Source organism: Dromaius novaehollandiae, chromosome 1 (assembly GCF_036370855.1).
Source record: "Dromaius novaehollandiae isolate bDroNov1 chromosome 1, bDroNov1.hap1, whole genome shotgun sequence".
Taxonomy (NCBI): Eukaryota; Metazoa; Chordata; class Aves; order Casuariiformes; family Dromaiidae; genus Dromaius; species Dromaius novaehollandiae.
Window position 1 is genome coordinate 92,893,839 of NC_088098.1, and position 22,126 is coordinate 92,915,964.

A 22,126-nucleotide genomic window follows, 5' to 3' on the forward strand; every position below is an offset into this window, starting at 1 on the left:
TTTAGCCTACTGCTAGATAGGAACAGACATACATTCATACAGACACTGCAATCTCTTAGTATTGGTTTCAACTTCCATTAACCATATGTCATAACAACTGAGAGGAATCCAACTGTATCCTTGCTAAGGTGGGAAGAAAGGTTCTCTAGCTCTTGGTCATAAGGCTAAGTTATCTGAAGTCTGAGGCCCAACTAAAAGGGCAGATAGGTGTTGTGGTCATCAACTTATGGCATTTTCCTTGTACAACGATGTAGATCATGGGTTTGGAGTCCTCACTACCTTTCCTCTTTTGCCATCATTTATGTGTTTGCAAAACATTATTAAAATAGGATTTTCCATTCACTTGCTCCACTCATGATGCTTTACACTTTTTTCTGTATGGTTTAAATAGTCTGAATGACTTAAAAGACAACAGAATCAGGCCCTTGAGGCTCAAAAAGTGGATGAAGTTAACTGTGTTGTCTTACATGCAGCAAGTGGCATACTAACTTAGCCCCCTTAGACTGACGTGTAAGTCCTCTCCTGGTTGGGCTTAGATCCTTATAGAGGATCACAAAGAAAGTGCCATTTTTCCTCAGATGCAGAAGAATTGCAGTCTCACTAGGAAATCAAAACTTGTTGCTTGTTAGGACTTAGGGTTTGGGCAGACTTTAGGAGGCTACATGGTAATACCAGACTGTAGCTCTGATGCCACTTTATTGCTGTCTCTTCAGGTCGCTAACCTGGGCCATTCATCTATGGTCTGAACTTTCCCCAGTGATTCTTTAGAGTTGTGAAGATAAGAAGTGGGATGGGTTTGGTTCCCTCTAAAAGGAGTGAGAGGCTAGGAACTTGTTGTTCACATCACACCTTGAGGGGTTTGTCATTCAGGTCGGATAAGTATTTGTATTTTTTAAAGGTTAAAGCTAACTGGATCCAGTTCTGATCGAGGGCCAAATACTACCTTAACAAGGTTGGAATCTACTTCATACTTGCCTTCCAATAACCTCAGAATTCAAAAGTGTTTGGTTTTGGTTCTACAGTTCTGCATATACCTGAACCTCATAACTTGAGAAGGGGTTGCTTTGGGTTCCTGTACAGATTTGTTTCTAACTATTTCCGTAACTGGATGGAATCTGGCTTAGTTCTAGAGTCCTTATTGAGATTCAGAATTCCTCAGATTATGAGGACATCTGACCTGTGATCCTGGTTTAGAAACATATGTTAGATTTCTAGGAAGTTACAGGAAGTAGAGATCTAGATGTCTCCCAACTTCAAGATTTTTGACCAGGTCAGAGGCAAATCTGAACATTCTTCAAACTTAAGTGGTTCAGGCTTAGTACTTGGATTTCAACCTGAACCTCTGTTAAATTCGAAGGGTTCAAACCTATATTTTATCCAGACCTGGTAAGTTTTGGATCTATTTTCATATTTGAACCTATAAGGTACGTAAGATTGAACATCAGCTATTGGTCAGGTGTGCCAGAATACTAAGAATATCTTATATCTGATATCCTCATTTTGATGTATATCTAATTTTTAAATTTGAGATTCAAGGGCTATTCATATTATATGAACTAAACAGAAGTATCTATAGTCTTGCTAATTGCATCAGCTGGCTTTGATACAGATCACCCTCCATAAGGTCTTTATATGTGGCTCCCATAATGTTCCCCATAATAAAACTTTGTGAGATGCCAGGCTGAGGGAAGACAAAGCACTTTACGTATTTATGGTCCCAGCTGTCTGTGGAATTACAGTTAAGTCCATTTTACACACAGAAAAACTGGGGCAGTAAGAAGTCAATTGACAGATATACAGCCAGATCAAGTTCTATTGAGAACCACAATTAGATACAAAGTCTCCTAATGCTCTTTCTGCTTTCCTAACCTTATGTACCCTTCAGTAAGGTGAATATGGTCATAAAGTCCAGAGGAGTAAATATATAATAGTGTTAAATTTTGCAGGGTACATTTGAACTTCACTTGTAATGCTGCCTCTACATGTGCCAGATGCATATTCAGCTAAATATTATTGAAGGAGTTGACCTAAGTCACCTAATAGAGCTTTTTACTCTTTATATTTTCCCCTAAGTTAAGAAAAGTGGGTTTTGATGAAGGCACTAATGATAATTAACCTTTTGAAAAAAAATTACATAATCCTTCTGTATTTACTGTACATCTGGATGAAAATTGAATGTTTATAATCTAAATGCAAAGGTATGTAGGCGCTACCAGTGAACAAAAGTTCACCAGTCACTAGGGTGGTTAATATTATACAGGCTGAGTGTGAATCATGAAGATCCAGTCAGCCTGTGGGTACAGATCTGTGGATCTAGGGAATTTACCTGTCTCCTTTAGTCAGCAGGTTAGCCCTTTCAGCTTGCTAAGATTTAGGCATATGCTGCCTAATAATAAATGCAGTAATAAAAATGTATTTTGGGAAGCCAGATGTTGTAATAGACCTTTAGATCAAAGGTGAGATTCGTTTTAACTAATTTGAGCCAACAGCTAGCTGCCTAGCTGAATCTAGCTGTGCAGGCTCCCTCCTCAATGGACAGAGAGAGAGAGAGAGGGAGAAGCAGGGATGAATTGCTTTTTGAAGGTGCCTGTCTCTCCACTGACAACAGAGGGAGCCTACACAACTGGCTTAAACAAGACGCTTAACTTTTAGACGGCTACAAGTTAGTCAAGATAAATTCTGTGTTAAGGTCCAGAGATTTGGGTTCTCATCTGTTTTCCCACTGACATATAGTAGTAGCCTTGGGTATATCCCTTAACATTTTTCTTGGACTGAGTTTCCCCATCTAACATAATAATACCCAGTAATAAAGTTCTTGGAGATCCTTGGTTGAAAGATGAAATACAGATGCAAAATCATGTTGTTTTCCTGGTATTGCTACCTTCACATGTCTGTAGTTGTCATTAAAATTAGCAGAATTAAGTTTGTGTGATGAGAGGCAGGGCTGAGTGAGCATTATCGTAGAAGCAGCATGTATCTTCAGATATGACAGAATATTAAAAAAAAAAGGAAATCTAGTAACTGGTTATGTATATTGATTTTTCCCATCTTTCTTTCCCCTTGAGACCTTCCGTCAACCCCCCACCCCCACCCCCAGCAGAAAAATATAGGGAGAACATTCTTCAAACTAGACCCATATTTTAAATAACCTTGGCCTGTTTGCAACTGGGAAAATGTTTTTTTTACTTGAGAGATTTATTTCTGTCCTTGTAACACCATGTACTGTATGCATTGCACCTGTTCAGACATAAGCACAGTACATTATTATAGCTGTAGGGGTAGAAGCTTCCCAATATATATTTTTGAAGGGAGGGAATGTTGGGGCGAATAGCCCTCTCTTTGCAGTTGTTTACTGAACAATCTCTTACGAAGACTCCCTCCTTGTCGGGATCATTTTTCCCTGCTCCCCTATTGTCTGGGGAAACCTATCTTCAGGAGCGTCTTTTCTTGAAAGATCTCATGACTTTAAAATCATCAGTGGGCTTTGTGCAGTCTGCCTGTCAAAAGAGATATGTTTACACCTTCCCTGCATGTGTTAAAGCTATAAGGTTACGGAGCAGAATGGCTGATACGTTTCCGTGCTTCATGCTAATATGCACAAAAAATGTATTTATGATAATTATATGGACTGTCTGAAACAATGCATTCCAACATCCTGTAACATAAATAAGAAAGGTGGAGCCAGCTGGCACTAAACTGTTTATTTGCCAACAATCCTGATCAGCCCCATATACCTTTTCTACGCTGTCTCAGTCTGGCAGTATTGAACCTGTTGCTGCATTAGCCGAGTTGTATTTTGCTAGATAGGGGAAGGAGGGTTGTCTGCTGTCTGGTAGGAGGGCTTTGTCTGTGTGTGCCTTTCTCTCTCTCTCCCTCTTTCTCTCTCTCTCTCTCTGTCTCTCGCACTCTCGCTTGCTCGCTCTCGCTCTCTCTCTCGCTCTCTCTCTCCCTTTCCCGTCTCTGTGGTTTGTAAGGTAGGTTGCAGTGTGTGTATATACACAACATCAAGAGCAGGAAAATGGACTCATTAGGGAGGCAGGCAGTCATTACCACTCACACTGTACTTCCAGGGAGACAGCGACTATGAGGAGACAAACTGAGGACTGGGGAACAAGGTAGGCCAGTCAACTTTTATAAAAAATAAAAAAAATACAGCCTGTACTTTCCTTAAACCACCAGCACTTCTTTATTCTCCCCCCCCCCCCGATTTTTAATTTAGAGATGTAAGTTTGTCAGACCTATTTGCTAGCATAAAATTTGGAACATCTATAGAAGGCCTTACCCTCTACAAATGTTTTTCCCCCTTACACTTATTTAAGGGTGTGCCCCCTTATGATTCACTTTAATTACTTTTTTTTTAATCACGAAGGAAACAAATACGTTTGTTTTCGAACACTAGTTACAAGTAAATCAATATCTTTCACTCTTTTAAAACAGCCCTCTCCGTATGTTTGTGGGTCTCTCTGCTTTTTCTTTCTGTTTATGCAATTCCATCTGTCCGTCCATATATCATGTTCTCCTTATTTACTGCTAAATGGGTTTTTATTAGTATTTGCCAATGACTTTTAACTGTAATGCCAGGGAGTAGGGTTAACGGTGACTCTTGTTCTTTGTTTTAAATATATACTATAAGTTTAAAGTCCATGTTTACCATACATTAAATAAAAACAAAAAAGAGAAAGCAGGTTCCACTCCTGGCAGGATTTTTATTCAGAGATTTTTTTGTTTGTGTGTTTTGGTGTGAGGGCGGAGGGGGTTAATTTTGGTTATTGTACATGTACTTTTTCCTCATGGATATTTTTAACATGTATTTTTCATTATTAGTATTTTTCCAGTTTCCTTTACTAGGAAGAAAGGAAACACATATAACAACTTTTATGTTGCTGATTTAATGTAACATTATGGAGGCATCACTGGGTTAATAAGAATTCAAACTTTCGAAGAGGGAGTTTGTATCCTTGGCTGCCCCCCACCCTCCCACTTTATGCATGGTTATGCTTGTGTTTCCGTGTGTATTGGCGGGGAAGGGAGGGGGGAAGGGAATAGATATTTTTTACAGTGGTGGCAAATTATGAAATCTGTCGAGCCATTTTGTTCAGAAATAGTAACTATTTATTTACCATTTTTCATTCCACAAATATGCTGCTTATTTGTGATTTCAAACATTGAAGCTTGTCTCTGAATTAATTATTTTTATTATTTTTCTGGGGAGGGATTTGTGATGCGTTTCACAACCCATTTAGCATTGTCGAGTTTTTGGAGCCTAGATTTATCATGGGTTCTAAAGACTGCTTAAATTGATCCATTTGAAATGGTCTTTTTATCCGAGCTCCTGTCATTTCTGTTGGAGAGTAAAACTGCTACTCTGCTGGTAACAAAAGAAAAGAAAAGAAAAGAAAAGAAAAAAGAAAAGAAAAGAAAAGAAAAGAAAAGAAAAGAAAAGAAAAAAAAGATAGTGAGTGGAAGTGAGTTACATAAAATGTTCTGGAGAATCCCTCAGTAATTATATAAAATGGACGCTGATCAGTGGAGATCTCTCAACAATAACAATCACCTTTTTTAATAGAAAATTATTTATTTAATAGCAAGAGGTGGACTTTTAAAAAAATGCATTAGGCCTTCCTTATAGCACAAAGAAGTCCATAATGCAATATTCCTCACCCACCTGGGACTGCCTAGGAGATTCTCCTAGACCTTCAGATCTTTTGAAATGTTTCTTAAAAATCCATTATTTTACAGTCAAAGAGAACTTTTGCTGCCAACAGGTTCTTTGATTTTTTTTTTAATATGTCCTTTCACTTGCAACTCTCCAGTTTCAACAGAAGTGCCTCCTCGCTGAACAAACTAAGTTAATTGAAATCCAAAGCAGCAGGTCTATCCACCAGCACTACAACTACAGAAGCTACTTGCTCCATTTTATTAGAAGCTCGATTTCCAGAACCTGAGTGAAACTTTTCAAGGGTTTTACACATCAGTATGCCAAGAAAGGCTGGCTTGTCTCTTAGTGGGGGAATGACATTCATTGCTTTACGTTTTCTTTCTCTCCTTTTTACTCAGGCTTCCAGATTATTATTTGGTAGATGGTCTTTAAATGTATTTATTGCTTCAAATGACTTGTTACTGTAGCAAGGTGTTTCCTCCCCTATTCAAGCTCCAGTCTCAAGCTTTGAAACTCAGGTTTGGGCTATAGAGGATGGTGAAGTAATGCCAAAAATGTAGGGGTCTGAAAGGTGGAGCAGCTGACACATGCGGCTGGGGGTCAGCCTGGAGTGACGCAGCTGGAGTGCTAGCAGCCGTCCCCTTCGTGTGGTGCGTGTGTTTTCAGGCACCTGTCACTTGCTCCCCCACTGCTACAGGTATATGCTCCTCAGCAGCCCAGCTTTTCCGTGGGAAGATGTGTGAACCTGGGCTTGGGATTCTTAAATGTACATTTAGCAGAAGCCCGGCCTCACATTAACTTTCTTGCAAAACTTTAAAAATGACTGCAGCGTATCTTTTCATTTTATGAAAACCCTGGGCAAGAAGAATTTGGGCACAGAAAGAGAGTTGGAGTAGAAGAAACATTTTTCATTACACAGTAAGACCTTTCTTAATCTTAAAAAAAAAAAGACTTTTTCATTAGAAGGATTTAATTTCCTTTGAAACCAAAGTATAGTCTAGCAAAGAAAAAAAAAAAAAGAAAAAGGCTTCGCTCTTCCGATAGCACAAAGTCCATTTGCAGTCTGGATACAACAGCAAAGGGTGAAGTGTGCCTAAGTAAACTTAAATCCAGTATGTGATGCTGTAGCTGGAACTCAGAAAGCGAAAAGTCTGTTGGCATGAGGGTACAGCCGAGTTGGAAGGAAGGGCATTAGCAAGCTCCCTGGTGATACGCGGCTCTGTGTTTTAATGCTAGCAGCCCTTTCAGCTGTACAGAGCAGAACTCTGCCGCGGTGATTGGGTCACAGTACACTTTATTTTGGTGTTGGAGCAGACAGTTATCTAACACACCCACATGAGGAAGTGCTCTGGAGCAGTTATTTCATGCTTTGCCATGCCCTGTAGCTAGAGTAATTTTGGACTGAATGGAGTGTGTATATGCCTCTTTAACTCCTGTGAGACGAAAAGCAATGTAGCTGTGTTTTTTTGGTTTGTTTCCTTGTTTTTTTTTAATGAGACCAAAAATGGGATATAAGACAGTCACGTTCAAATACCAAACAAATATGAAGTCAAATTAATTTTAATAGTAGAGGATTTTGTTTTTGTCTTAAAGGAGGAAAAAATATCAATCTTGTTTATTTTGATAAAGACAGTTGTAGTAATTTCCTGAGTTGGATATATCGTTATTATAAATATTACTCATAGTTTTCCCATTTTCACATTTTCTTCATGGGCACAGCTTACTTATAAGGGAAAGCAGCTGCAGAAAATAAAAAAAAATGTATTATTGTTTATATAAAAGTTTGATGTAAATAGGGAAGTGTCCCCTGCTAGAGAATTCTGTGAGATGGCTTACAAATCCCATACAAGAGAGATTACATTCTTAGATAAATTGTTATTAAAATCATTTCAAGAAAACCTTGTTCATTTTTGTAGGCCATGTGAGGGTTTTAAGCAGAATGATTTGAATAGGAGTTCTGCTTAGAAACTGATGGCATGCTATGGCTTTATAGATTTCCATTGGATGCACCTCTGTCTCATTTTACAGGACTTTTTACACTGTGATCTGTATGGTTAGGAGCTCCTATTGAAAGCTCTTTATAGATGTTAATGGGAAATTAAAAACTCAAATTTAACTTCAAGTTACTTAGATTTTTTTTAACCAAACTTTTAGAAAATCCAAACCCTTTATAAATGTTTTCAAGTGTTTTTTTTTATTTTCTAATGAAACAATGCACTGGAAATTGTTCTTTTTAAACAATAACTTGTTCCGTCTGTAGAGCCGGCAGTTCAAACCCTGCTGCGGAGAGAAAATGATGGTAAATCAAAGTGAAACTGACTTCATTGATTTTGTTTGTTTGGCCCAAGAAAATTCAGAAAGTAAACAAACAGCCTCAGCCGTGAAAAATAAATTGGATTTTTAATATTCTATCAATTCCAATAATCCAACTTTCTGTTGGTAAAGAGTATTGTTTAACTGTTCACCAAATTTTGAGGTAGTTTTGCAGTATCTGTTCAGATTTAACTTGAGCAGATTTTCACAGATTTATAACAATTTCAGTAAGGAGCAAATAAAGGCAAAGCTTTTGTCCAGGATGATTTTTCTTTAATAGCATTGCCTGTATTCCTGGTTGTTATTTATTTTAGAAGTTAACGTTTAGTTCTAACAGTACCAATCAAATTCACTTTTGATAGGAAATGGGCATTTCCTAATGATTACTGCCTATGTATGTTATGTTTTCATACATTCTTGTGCTTACCCCTTCAGTTTCCTCATGTAAGGCATTTGGACTGACTGACTTTGGTGGAAGTTCTGTTTGTGAACTGGACTCATAAAATGATCATTTGAGACATGTATATAGCTAGTGGGGAAATGAAGCTCATTCTTCTTCCATAGCTTTTGGACCAGCCAGGGCTGTGAGTACTGTGGAGGCAATTTGTTGCATGTCGCAAAGGTTTGCAAGAAAAAAATGTTCAGCTTTTATCACGTACAGAGAGGACTGTATGACCTGAAGTAGTTAAAATACCGGAGTGAAAATTTGGGCAAATCAGGTAAGGCAATATTAAAAAAAATACTTCTACTCTATGACATCTGGGGTTTGGCTTCAGCAAAATGAGAGTGTGGGTCCCCACTGCATTTCCTATGGGGCAAATGTTCACCTTATGAAGAGCAAGCCGCTAACACAGTTGGCACTAGGTGGCACTGTGGAAAGAAAGGCCAAAGCCGACACAGGCGCAAAGGCTGAAATCTTCACATGCCAAGAAGTGGTCTTTTCCTATCGGAGGTAGCCTACCCCGCCAGCCTTGCGGAAGGCAGAGTTCAGCGTTGCAGCCTGTGCTGTGTGTGTTTGGTTGTTATCAGGTATTAAACCTTAACATCTTTTATTAAAAAATATATATTTTAAAAGAAAACAGTCCTGCTGAATTCGAACACTGGCAGCAGATCTAGGACTTGATTCTCCAGCGCCTTGTATTGTGTGCCTTTCCTTAGGGTTTTGTGAAGTGAGTGAAATCAGACAACTAGGTAACATTTTATGTCCAGTTTGCATAAGTATAAATGACAGCACAAGTGAATGAAATCCAGTAGGTTGTTCCTGAATGTTCCTGTTAGTATCAAATCAGTGATTATAGAAGTTTGTATTGAAAATTGTCGATAACTGCAGTGATGAGGAAAAGAAGCCTAAATGGGTAGTGATGCATGTCCCTGCTTGCAACTCTTTGCAGAGCACCTGCAGGAAATCTTTTGTAGGAAGAAATATTGTCACAGTTACATCTGTAGATGACCTCTTAATGTTATGTTTCCATAGTAAATTCATCTTGGGATTGTGGTACAGCTAAAAATGCAGGCAAGTATAGTGTGCCATTTGATTCTGAGGTAAATACATCATGGAAATGACCTCCATTTTACTGACTTTTTTTTGTTTTCCAACTAAAAACCAAGCTTGTTAATATCTTGTTTCTAAAATCATCAATAGCTGGAAGTGTGATCAACCCCACGAGGACACAGAAGTAGGACAGGGGATGTTGTCTTAACAGACTTCAGAGTTGTCCTTTCAGCTGTCTGAAAGTTAGTTATTGATTTCTCCTCCCTCACTACAGAGCCTTATGCCTGTCTTTCTGCCTAGAGGGTTGGTGGTCACAGGGCAGGAACTTGAGAGGAATGGTTGTGTGGAAATCTCAGTGGCAATGCAAGATTTTATGGGTGGGTTGTCAAGAACAGGTACAGAGGTTGAGCTGGGGGGAGACTGAGGAAAAGACACCTCGGTAATATTTTATGTCCACTAAGTTTTTATGTGGGGGGATACCCAGAGCTTGTTATTCTCTGTTGCATTGGCTCCTAAACTCCTAGCAATTTGATAGCTAAGTGAGTCATAGACATTAGTGACAGAGATGAATGCTGAGAATAAAAATAAAATAATAAAAAGAATCCTATTGTTTAAGCACAAACACAAGCAAAACTATATTTAATTGCTAGTGTGCTCCCTCTGCTGGTTCTCTAAAACTAACAAATGCTATTCCCTGGAGACCAGGCCACACCTTCTGGGACAGTGCTTTATAAAAATTGTATTTAAAATAATGCCGTTGAGCTCTCCTGCAGTGGGCAGTAGCAACAGGAAAAGAAATCTAAATCTTCTTATGAAGTTTGTTAAAGCTTTATATACCAGGCATGACTGCTGAGCAAAGTCATGAAATGTCCTATCCTGTAGTTCTGCGTTTTTTGCTTAGTTTTTAGTCTCACTTATATTTGAAAGATATTTCTCTATCATTTCCTGACGTTTGAATTTACCCTTTTGCTGGTGCTGCTCCTAGGATTTTTCTTATCTGAAGGAGTTAAAAATAAAATAAAATAAAATAAAAGTTCTCATTGGTCCTTTTAGTTTCAGTTGTACTGCATAAAGTGTTTGAAGAAACCCTGGTGTAGATCAGACTTTGATAGCTTCCAATTTTTTCTATCATTGTCAGTTAAATCTGCTTCTCAGCTTTGTACTGTTATGCCCACTTCATTCTGTCCCTTGGCTTGATCAATGACTGTTTTTTCAGGGGGATCCTCTCAAACCTCCTCCTTTTTTTTAATGCATCTGGTCTTTCTTTCCAAACATAGATCGGCGTATTAAATATGTTCCCTATGCAGTGCATTTCCCCAGGAGGTATGTTTTTAAAATCTGGCATTTCCCACTTTCATATTACAAAACATTTCTGTGTTCTGGATAAGACTGACTCTTGGAGAAAAAACTCAGGAAAGTTTTGTTAGTTCCCTTAGAAAATTTGGAATGTATGGAAGATTTCTGAGATATCAGTGGCAATCAGCTGAGCAGAGCTGGTTTTAGGACTGGGCTCAAGTTGTCCATGTAGAGTAGTGAAACCATTTCCTTCTGCAAGCCTCAGGCGTCCATTCTCGGTGGCTGGTTAAGTCCTTATCCAATAGGCACAAAAAGCCAAACAGCCTGGTGAGTATCTACGTGGCTGGAGTGACCCAACCAACGTATACATCTCCCTTGTATTCAGTACATTCTCTCTGGCCTTGTCACTCTCTCTAGTATTCATTCATTTTGAGAAGGCTAGAATATCATACAAAGTAAATAATCCCTGATTCTTCTTTCTCTAAGTGTCTTTTAGGATGCTTGCAGGATGCTTCTCTGTTATTTCCCCTTCATAGGCCCTTCAGCTTAGGAACCTGTCCTTCTGAAGCAAAATGTGGGGAATTGGCCCCTGCATGGGCAGTCATGGCAGAGACTTGGGGAAGCTTGTACAGCCCTGAGACCAGATCACCTTCCTGTCACCAAGTCCCTTGACATGTGGAATCCTAGCAGGGGCTGGTATGGCGATAACTTGCCCTCCTGCGGTACCTGCTTTGGGGATAAATAGAGAATTCGGTGGCTGAGGCTGCCAATCTGGCACCTTTTGCTAATGCTAAACTAATAAAAATCATTAGAACCAATAGAAGTCTACTGTGATGGCCCAGCCTGTGCTGACTCATGGGTGAGCTGTTTGAAGTCCAAGCAGTGTTTTGTAATTTCCAGCATTTCATAAAAGTATTGCTTTTTCTTTCTCCAAACCACTGCCAAGTTTTGAAAGCTTCAAAACTTGCTCCAATTGGACAGAAAAAGTATGTTTTTAAACGATACTGACATTGCCTAAAAGAGTTGGTTCTTTCTGAGCTGTACCAACTTCAAATCATTTATCCACCAAGCCAGTCAAGCTCAGCCTGAGACATTTCACTGCTGTGAAAGCAGCTGCTCTGGAATGAGGTTAAAAGGCAGTAGCGCTTTTGCGGTACATTCAGCTATGCTACACTTTGTGCTGGACAAGAGAAAACTCAGTCTTCTTCCCTGTGGCAGGCCATTTCTGAATTCTGGAATTAACATCTTTTCTGTTAATCTCTGACTCCCCTTCACAAGAGGCAGGATCCCATTCAAAGCCTTTCTTAATATGTTTTAGACAACTTTTAACCTGTGTACAAAGATTTAGAAAAAAATTGTCAGTACAAGGCCACAGCACAGTTTCAGAAGTCGTGATGAGTTTGCAGTGCAATAGCTACAGTGCTGAATACAGGTACGTAGGTTCCAGTAAGGATGACCTGCTGCTTAGGAAAGCTGGAGACATATTCTATTCCTGGTTTGTCTCTAATTTCCCATGTAATTTTGAGCAAGTCACTTCATTTCTCTGTGTCTCAGTTACTCATCTTCAAGATAGGGATAATGATGTCCATCAGTCTTTGAGAGCAGTGGGAGAAGCAGCATTAGCTATAATTTGATTATTGTTGTAAGAACCTTTCCCTCTCAAATTTGTGCCTCGTTACAACCTCAAAAGTGCATTGCAACCTCTTTCTTTACTCTAATGGGTTTGCTTTGCTAATTGGGAGGCTTTAGCCTCCCAATCAAGTTTTTGAATGCTTACAGTTTTTCTCTGTCATGTTGGAGTAGAACTGACACCTGAGATCTTGTTTGGTTTGCTTGGGGAAAGTTTTTACCTCATGGAGATAAGAGCTAACATTTATTTAACTAGTTTAGATGGCAGTAGCTGTTTGGCCATGACCATGCAGGTTGTGTTATGTTGGATCCTAGGTGAGTTTTGTGTCTGTTTTGAGCTGCATATTGTCACTACATTCAGTCCTAGGCTGCCATGGCCAAACTGCTTTTAATAACTAAGCTAGCTCAGTTAAAGCTGTGTGCATGGTAGGGTGAAAGCCCTCTTGTCTAGATCACAGCTGGAGCCAGCCCTGTGCAAATTACTTCTGCTAGCAAAGTCACTTTAATTTTCTTTAGCCCTGTAAAAGACGCAATCTGAAAAACAAAGAGGGAGGGAGATAAAATAAACTTTTCTGGAGTTTCTTGGTTAAGACCAGTTGTTCAGCAACATAGTTTAGTTGACTGAAAGTTGTTTGAAAGAGTTATTAAAATCTGGTTGAGTAATGTTACTTTGGAACATTGGCTTCAATGTGGGAGAAGGATACAAATGGGGCATTTAGAAGGGAGGTTTGGGAAGAATGTGAGCAGCAAGGAGAAATAAAAGCTGAGACACAGGCAGGGGGCAGAGCTGTTCAAAGAAACTGAGGACAAGAAGTCTGAACTTCATGCAAAAAGAGGGGCTAACTTCGTCACAGTGGCAGGAGAGGGAGAAAATTTTAGCAGCAGGATATTGTATGGATAGGACAAGAGTGAAGGGGATGAGGCTGCAACCCTTTCCTTTTCACTCATGAGCAGTGAGCTGGAATAATTGTACTATAATCATCTTCAGAGGCCTGTGCTCTTGGGATAAGAGCTCCACATGAAATTTCTGAATGTCCGTGTTTCTGCTGAAAAGTTTATGGGTCATATTTTGCCATGAGTTGTATTTGTGTAAAAGTGGACTAATTCCATGCAATTTAGAGGAATCATCACTGAACTGAGAGCTGAATTTAGCTGTGCATTTCTGTGCTGCTGGCTGCAGCTGGCATACATCTGAGGCAGTAAAGGAGGCATGATACTCCACAAGTGATTTGTGATCAGCAGACAGTTTCCTTTAGGATAGTGCTGCTGAATTTGACTTCATTTTTGCTATATTAGATATGGCTTCCCCTGTGGCAGCATACATAGGTGTGATAACAATATTCTCATCAGATCTCTCCTTGAAATCTGAGGTTATGGGGGTTGATGAAGAAGCTTGCTTTCAGAAGGCGTTGGTGTGCCTTCTCTTAATACCAGGCAAAGCTTGCAAAGACTTTAACATCTAAAAGAATGCCTTTTTTTGTTTTTTTCCTTTTTTGGTGATCATCTGTAAAGGTTTAAATCCTGAGATCTTGTGTGATTTCTTTTGTTTTGGTTTGTTTTCATTACCAAAAAAAGTGCCAGTTCTGTGCAAGTCTTTACTAGGCTTTATAGATAAAAAAGCAACACAAGTACTTCAAAAACAGAGAGCAGTTATCAGCTGAGTTCAGCTAGAGAAGGGAACACTTGCAAAAAAAGATTCCAGGACAGTTTAGCCAGAGATAGCTGCTGACATGAATAAATAGCACTTTGCGTTTCTGAAGAAACTTGTTCAAGTATCTCATAGTGTTTAATGAAAGTAGTTAATTTAGTTTTGCTTAACTCTAGTAGCTGAATCAACATAATTGTTTCAATTTTTTAAATCTGGAACAATCGAGGCACAGAGAGAAAGAGGAAGTGGTGCCTTTCTTCCTTCCTTCCTCAATGTATTGTACAAGCAGATGGGGCTTGGAAAAGTAAAGACTATGTTGCATGGACAAAGAAAGCTCAAATCAATCTCAACTACATTAAAGACTGTTAAAGCTTGCTTTGCACTACTATGCTGCTGAACACGTACGCTACTTATTTGCCATTAAAGTCCCCTTTCTACTTTCAGAGTAAGATAAAAAGTCCCAACTGTAACTGAAAATCGAGGCCAAACATGTCTAATGTGCCAATATGTCAGCAAAGTCTTATTTTTAATAGCAGAATAAAAAAAATCAAGATTGGTGGTGGTGTTTTGTTTGCTTATTTTATTATTATTTATAATTGCTCTCTAAGCTCAGTTAATATAACTTAAAAGACTTGTAAACAACAAATTTTTTTTTCCAGTTGGCTTTCACACAGCTGGATATGTCCCAGTGAGCTCCAGTGTTAGCTTTGAATCAGTTCTGCCCAAAAAGAATATGCTCGAAACCTGAACTGATCTGCCACCCCTTGCTTGTACAGTAGTAACCATAGGGGAAGATTATGCCTAGCTGAAATGAATAGGGGATATTTCTTGCTTCATGAAATAGTCATCAAATGAAGTCTAAAGCTCTCTATCATGATTTAGGACAAAAGTACCATCAAACAGTTAGGTTGTTCTGGACCTACTATGTATATATAGCAGCTGTTAACCTCTATGGGAGTTGTGCATATGTAAGGAGAAAATAGCCCCCAACAGTTCTTTGGGCAGACATATTTAAAAAGGGTTATTACTTGTCTGTTTAAATGATCAGTGGAGACAAAGCACATGCAAATAATAATGGAAGCTTGAAAGTACTGGATTTAGGCAGAGCACAGATGACATATCTGTCGCTGAGAATAAATATTAGGAGGAATGGAATTGTTTGTATGTTCAACCTGAAAACTGGAAGTCTTTCCAGTGTTCTGAAACTGTACAGTGAAAAGCTGCATTTAACTTTTTGTTATTTAAGAATGAGATTTGAATCTCAGTTCTTGGAATAAAAGCAGACAAGTTTTGGTTTTGTACTACTCTCTAGTATCTTCCCACTTCCCAAAAGCCAGCTTTAAGGTCTGTTGATGCTTAGAAGAAGACCAGATTGGAAGGACAACAACAGAAGGTTTTATTAGCCAGCACAATTAATACTTTCTTCTTTGAGAGACAAATTCATCTACTGTAGTATGTTTATAAAAGAAAAGGCTGGAATGCACAATAAGGTCTTCCCTTTATCAGAGACATATGGGACTCACCATTGCTGGGTATATTTGTGAGACACTATAACAAGGAACACTCCTCAGGCATGTCTCACATTTCAAGTATTGGAGGGCAAAGTGGATGCATGTCCCTTCTAGGAAATGGATCAACCGGCTTTTTCATATATGCACTCCAATTTCAGTAATCCCCAAGAAGCTCATAAAAGCCAGGATGGAGTCAGTAAAACCTCATCTTATTAGCCTCCAAAAGGACACAAAGAGCTTGGGATCTCAAGGCTGATCTGAATGCCAAGTGTACCTCTTAAGTACTCTCATATTGTCTCAGCGTGCTGTTCTTGTCCTCTGATTTGCTGTAACTTCTGGAAGGCACAATATTAAAAGGTTCATACAGTAAATTAAGAAACTAGGTTTACTTGGAGAATTCCCATGTGAGAAAGGCAAAATAAGTCTTTGTACAATAAAACCTCTTTTGCTTGTTTTTCTCTCTATAGAGATTTTTCCCTGTTTTTTTCTGTTATTTATGCATAATGACCTGTTCCATAGATTGAATTGTCTCTGAGATTCCTTTGCCTCTGCTGTTAAGCATTGATCTTATGAGAGTTTTTCCTCTAGACAATTGTATTTGAATCCTGCTACTTTTTAGGACACTGGTGTCCAATTTAGATGATAAACTCATAGAGGTAAGGGACTTCTACAGAGGTTCCCTACTACACAGTTGCCTGTATGTGTCATTGTAGTAATAAAAACTGGCAAGTTTTTCTCCTCTCATTAATCATCTCAACTTGATTGTTATGCATTTACTTAAAGAAACAAGTTTCTGTTTTTTTTTTTTTTTTTTTTTTGCACTTTTTTAAATTGAGGTACTACTTTTTCTATACATAGTTAGAGCACAGGGAACCTTCAGAACTCTAAAGGAGTGCTTTATATGACACTCCATTTCTCCTTTTGAGAGCAGTGAATCATACAGATCTACATGGGTTTGGGAGAAAGATGGATTGTAGAATTAGCAGCTATGTAAGCATTAAGCCAGCAAACGTAGTGGATGCTTATTTCTTAGCCGTTTTATTAAATTCATCTTTATGTGGCCCTTCCTTTTGTTATGATGGAAATCACTGATGCTTTTAGGGGGAAATTCTCGGAAATCACTGATGCTTTTAGGGGGAAATTCTCCACAGCCCTTCTGTTTTCATAAGTTTCAAATATGCCTAGAGGTCCCTGAGATGGGAGCAGAGTGGGAAGCTTGGCATCTTGCAGAATGACTGACAGGGGTTTTCTCATGGCTTTCCGGGAAGCCTGGGAATTCAGCTTCTGGGAAGCTGAATTTCTTGCTGAGCCTCTATTAACCAGAATGGGTGAGACTCCTTGCCTGGTCAGAAAGAATCTTGCTTCCTCTCAGAGTTTTTCTGTGGGGAAAAGCCAAGAAAGAAGTAATTCTGTATTTTTCAGGAGAGACTTTAAAGGCCTAGGCTCTATTTTTTAGGAAATATGCAGGCACGAGCCCACTTTGCCATACACATAAAACTGTAAAGGTTCAAGCTGTTTTTTTGCTCTTTGATTATTTTATAAAGCTTTTACTTTTCTGTATCTTTATTCTTAACACTTGTGTATTTAACCTTAACAAAAGAAGCATAGTAAGCTAAGCAAATGGAGGGATGTTCAATCTGATTGCTTATTTTCTGCCTGAGCAGGTCATGTACCCTCCTCCTTGTGGCAGGAGGGGCCAGCCATGGTTTCTTTGCCACGTTGAGCAGACAGAGTTTACTGCTCGTATGTGATAACAACTGTACTTTTCGTGCCTGGGAGTTCCAAGGCTTCCTGGAATCACGGGATTTACTGTGAATGTGCCATCACTAATTTGGATGTTAGAGGTGCATCCAGCACGTCCCAAAGTTGCGGGACTGCATCCCCAGCAGTTCTTCAGCTGCCTGTCTGTGCCTGGGAGGGAGTAGGTCCTCCCAGGTGAGCATCACCAGGAATAGGTCATGAGTGGGATGAATTGTCCATGAACAAAAGTTGAGCTTCCTAAATACAATGCTCAAACACTGAAATTTTTTGATTCCGGTACTATTTATAATGAACTGAGGGCATCTGTAAGAAGAGAATGTGCGAGGAATGTAAATAAAAGACCCCTTTTGGGGTCTGCTCCAAACTTTCTTATTGATCTGGGAATTTTCACTTTACCTCTCTGCTCCTCAGTTCCCGAGCTGTAAAATGGAGTGAAGAGAATAACTTTTGCATGCCTTGAAGCTTAATGAACATTTTGTGAAGTGCCCGGAAATCTTTAGGTGAAAAAGGCTGGAGATAAAACAGCAATTATTGTCACATTTGTCTCCTCTTGATCTGAGGGGAATAAGCAGAAAATCTGAACACTTGTGTTACAGTGAGAAACGAAAAGTGTTCATTTGAACAATTTTCCCAACAAGGTAGCCTTTCATGCCATCTGGAAATTTCTCCACAAAACTGTATTCTGAAGCTTTAATCCTTTCCCTCCTACACAGTGCTTTGCCTGATCACGTCATCAGTGGAGAAGCACAAGAGTGAAGCAAAGGATAGAATTACTAAAGGACAAATTTTGACTTGGCCATTTCACTGGTGTCGGTGGAAGTTTTAATTCCGACTGAGGATTGCAATTAGTTCTACAAGTAACAAAGGATGAGCAGGGTCTGGTATTAAGGTAGAGAGGAAAATGGTGGGAACAACAGGTGAGTGTCCACTGGCGTTCCCTGAACGGCTGGAAGAGTTGTAGTTTAGAGGATAATGCCGGAGAATGGAGAAACATGGCTTTAACATGATGGGGATGCTGATGTGTTGTATTGTAACTCCTGACAGAGAGAAATGTCGGGGAGGAAGGGATTTAGAAGCAAGACAGAGGTAAATCTAAATTAGATAAAAGTGAAGGGTGCAAAAGAAGAGGAAGGTACAGTTCTACAGCAAGAGCAGTCTAGGTGCCTGTGTTTATTCTTGAGTTTGGAGCTGAATGGCATCGGTAGCACTGCTGTGTGTAATGTTTGCAGTATAAATAGAATCCATAAATAGTTTTGTAGAGTCAGGATTTTATTTTGCATGTGAAGTTGAGCCTATTGTGACTCTTGGCTCTGCCATTTCTTTCCTTACCTTGCTGGTGGGGTAAAGTTTATATTGCTTAGCCCATATTCACAAATATTAATGCGCTTTCATCTCCTTCTCCGTTGCTTTGTTTGTCTGTCTCCGTCTATCTCTGTGTGCGCCTGCTGCTTGTCTGCCTGCCAGTTTTTTCTTTGTCTCTATCACTTCATCATTGAACCCATCTGTGTAGAAAATGGGATATTTGGCTGTCTTGTATTTTTTTTATTTTTTTTTATTTGTGTCATTTTGTTCCCTCAGACTTATGAGGATAAAACTCGCACTCCTGGGGGTGCCAGGCATTTCAGCTCTTGCATTTAGGAGGAGCCGTGATGCTTTTTGCGTCTGTTTGTCTGTCCATCTGTCTGCTGGTCTATAATAAGCTGTGCAGCGAGACAGCAGCTTACTATCTGTGTGTGTGAAATTAGCTAATTGGTGTTAGCAGCAATATTTTCACATGTTTTATAAGCAAAGTGCAGCAAGGTATATAAATGTAGATATGATCCAGAGACACACACACGCACGCGCGCGCGCACACACACACACACACACACACACACACGCACACACGCAAGCCTGTCGCTGCTCATGCATAGACGCTCAGAAGTAATTAATGTTAATAAGATTTTAATGTGCTTGTGAGATCATAATGAGGAGAAATGAATGCTCTGATTAGAAAAAGGTAACTGTGTGTGTGTTTTGGCTTAGAACAAGATTTCCCCTCTTTTTTATAAATCACAATTTCAGAACTTGTTTGTGATTGCATCAATCGGTTTTTATTTTCAAATTAGAGGTCTGTTTAGCCATTTGAATGATTAGCCAAATAAATGGATAAAACCCTGATCATAAGGAATGGTGCAGATTTTTTTTTTTCTCTGAGAAAGCGGTGCTAGTATATGACAAGGCTGGGCACCCCTGTCCTTCTAGCATTACATTTTTCTGATGCTGCCTTTAAAGCCTCATCAGAAACTGCTCCTAGAGATAGTGCTCATTTTTTTACAAATAGAGATATTTATCTATAGGTTTCTGCAATGCATAATCAACAACTGAAACTATTGTGCCAAGGCACATTCCTGTTCATCAGTAATGATGAATCCTCAGAGTCCAGATGATCACATGATACCTTGATAATATTTTGAAATAATTAGTTTTCATTGAAGAAAGCAGAAATATATATATTTATTTTTTCTTTTAATCAGTGGGTGTTCAAATAAGAGCGATTGGAAAGTGTATACAGGAAATGTTTTACAAGCTAAGATGCTCTTTCATCATGGACTCAAATGCTGTGTAGTCACCAGCCCCCAGGCTGGCTAAAATCCAGACAGACACTAGGGGTCCTTCTCTCCAGCAAATCAGTGAAAATATTGTCCAGGGGGCTTGACTTTCATTTGCATACTTATTGTTGTTATTATTTTGAGTAATAAAAGATATGAAAATATTAAAAAGTTCTTACCTAATAGTGCTACAGAAATCACTCTGGAGTTGGGAAAAATTTATTATTTTTATTGACACTAAGAGATTAAAAATTCTGTTTTAAGAACATTATCTAGAATTTAAAAAGCAAGTTTAAAAAGTCCATCCTCCAGTGCATTCCTTGTTGCATACTACACACTACCTTGTTATGGTGATGCCTAGCTTGATTGGTGGTGTAGAATATGAGATCTAGGTTTGAATTTATGGAATATGATACATCTTCAGAAAGCACTGAGGTACCACAACAGTGGGTGCAATGAGAAATGACAGAACATTGCAATTTCCAAAACCTGATGAACAAAAAAGAGCATCAGTAAATAAAGCTTTGACGAGACTTGAAGTCTCTGAAGAAGGTGATCTGACAGTGCCTTTATTCATAATGAATGAATTTATTTGGGGGAAAGGAAACATCAGGCATTTTGTATGTTTGTTTGTTCCTCTAACAGTCCTTCCAGCCAGCTGCTATCTAGTGGGGCCTCTACCTCTAGTTTATTGTTCAGATAACTCAGTCAATGAAATTAATACGGAAACTTTAATTTTCTAGGATACTGTGGTATGTCATCTGCCTATGTGTGTGCTTAAGTGTGTCTTTGCAAGTGCACTTAAAGCACTGAAAACCTGAACATCCTTGCAGTAAGGCCATAATAAAGTGTTGCCCAACTGCTGCAGGTGTCCTGGTGAATTTTAATGACCCTGAGTAGAACAAGGAGACCTTTACTTCTCTTAAGTGCATATAGTTTGAGAAGTACTATAAATATTGACTTAAATAAAATGGCCTTCTAAGCTGTATTGTAAAGAAACAACTCATTTCTTTTAAAATCATAGCTCTTATCTATAGGTGATCTTTTTAGACTCTTTTGAAAAATACTAATCCCGGCTTGTTTCCTCTTGCATTTTTTTTCTTTGCGTGTTTATGCTTATTTTCTGTCTATTAACATGGCTTCCACAATGTCAAAGCGTGAGAGTAGGAACAAGGTAATGGTGAGCTCCACTACCACCAAATTTTAACCTTGGTGTGAGTAGTGGCTATGTGAAGACTTTCTCTTCAGTTTTCCGGTGTTCCAGATGGAAAACATTGAAGAAAGCACTGAGTTTCATGTTCTAAAGCTTGGAGTTGAAGTAGCCAATCTCCCTTGAAATATTGGTTGAAAACTCTGTAGGGCCTGGGGAAGTCAGAAGAGCCAAGGCAAACTGGCTAAAGACATGAAGTCAGTATGCCACAATAAGTTGTGCTGAAACTTTGGGAGAACGCTTTAATCCAGGAGTAAATTAGCTGTAGACTAATGTAGCTTACCTGAATAAGGAGACAGGGAGAGCTTTCCTCTTGATTTAAAATATCTGTTCACAGAATCGAGTTGGTAAAATGTGTGCATAATCATGTCAGAGCTTCAGCTGGTTTGGCTTGAGTTCCCCAATGTCTCCATGCAGACTTGGTTTAAGAGACAGATGAGCTGTCCCATGTGGTTCATTCCATACTGGCGATCCAGAACAGTAGCCTCTTTGCTCTGGAGAAAATACTAAAATGCCAACTATGGCACTGCTCGTGATAGAGTACAGGTTGCCATACCTTTCCTTGGACACCATTGTCACCCTGTGCACCGGTCAGTGTCCACCAAATACTAAAGATGGCTTTCTGTTAATAGTCACTGTGTGTGTACACAGGCTCTGATATTTGGGATGAAGCATACCAAAGGCAGGAGGTGAGTTCTAGAACTATTAAAAGAAAAATAGGTATCTTCAAAAATTCTGAGTCTGACAACTAGCTGCCTTAATCCTACATGTGGCTGCTGTGGTATACGGTTAGCTCAAAGATGAGAAGAAGGGTTTTTTTTATTGGTTTTGTTTCTTGTTATGATGGCAGAACAGAATATGGCAGGAGCAGAATAATGACAAGCCACCCTGGGAGAAACTCATTTTCTCTGAAAGAGACCTATGCACAGTGTGAAAATAGGAGCTCATAATTGTATGTTCAGATTGTGCCCTGAAGAATGTTTTAGTGTGTGTTGCTTTTGCTTTTGCCAGCCTTA

At 39.1% G+C, this 22,126-nt stretch overlaps 1 protein-coding gene across 14 annotated transcripts in view; it reads left to right on the top strand.

Moving 5' to 3' along the window:
* Positions 1-22,126, top strand: part of ZBTB20 (zinc finger and BTB domain containing 20) — a 518,459-nt gene that overhangs the window by 26,046 nt on the left and 470,287 nt on the right. For 11 of the 14 annotated variants that reach the window (XR_010391606.1, XR_010391607.1, XR_003258231.2 and 8 more), the window contains exon 1: positions 3,763-4,115. The exons of the other annotated variants lie outside the window; for them this stretch is intronic. The gene's annotated coding sequence lies outside the window, so the exon portion shown is untranslated. Of the gene's footprint in view, positions 1-3,762; positions 4,116-22,126 lie in introns of those variants that run through there. 14 annotated transcript variants of the gene reach the window in all.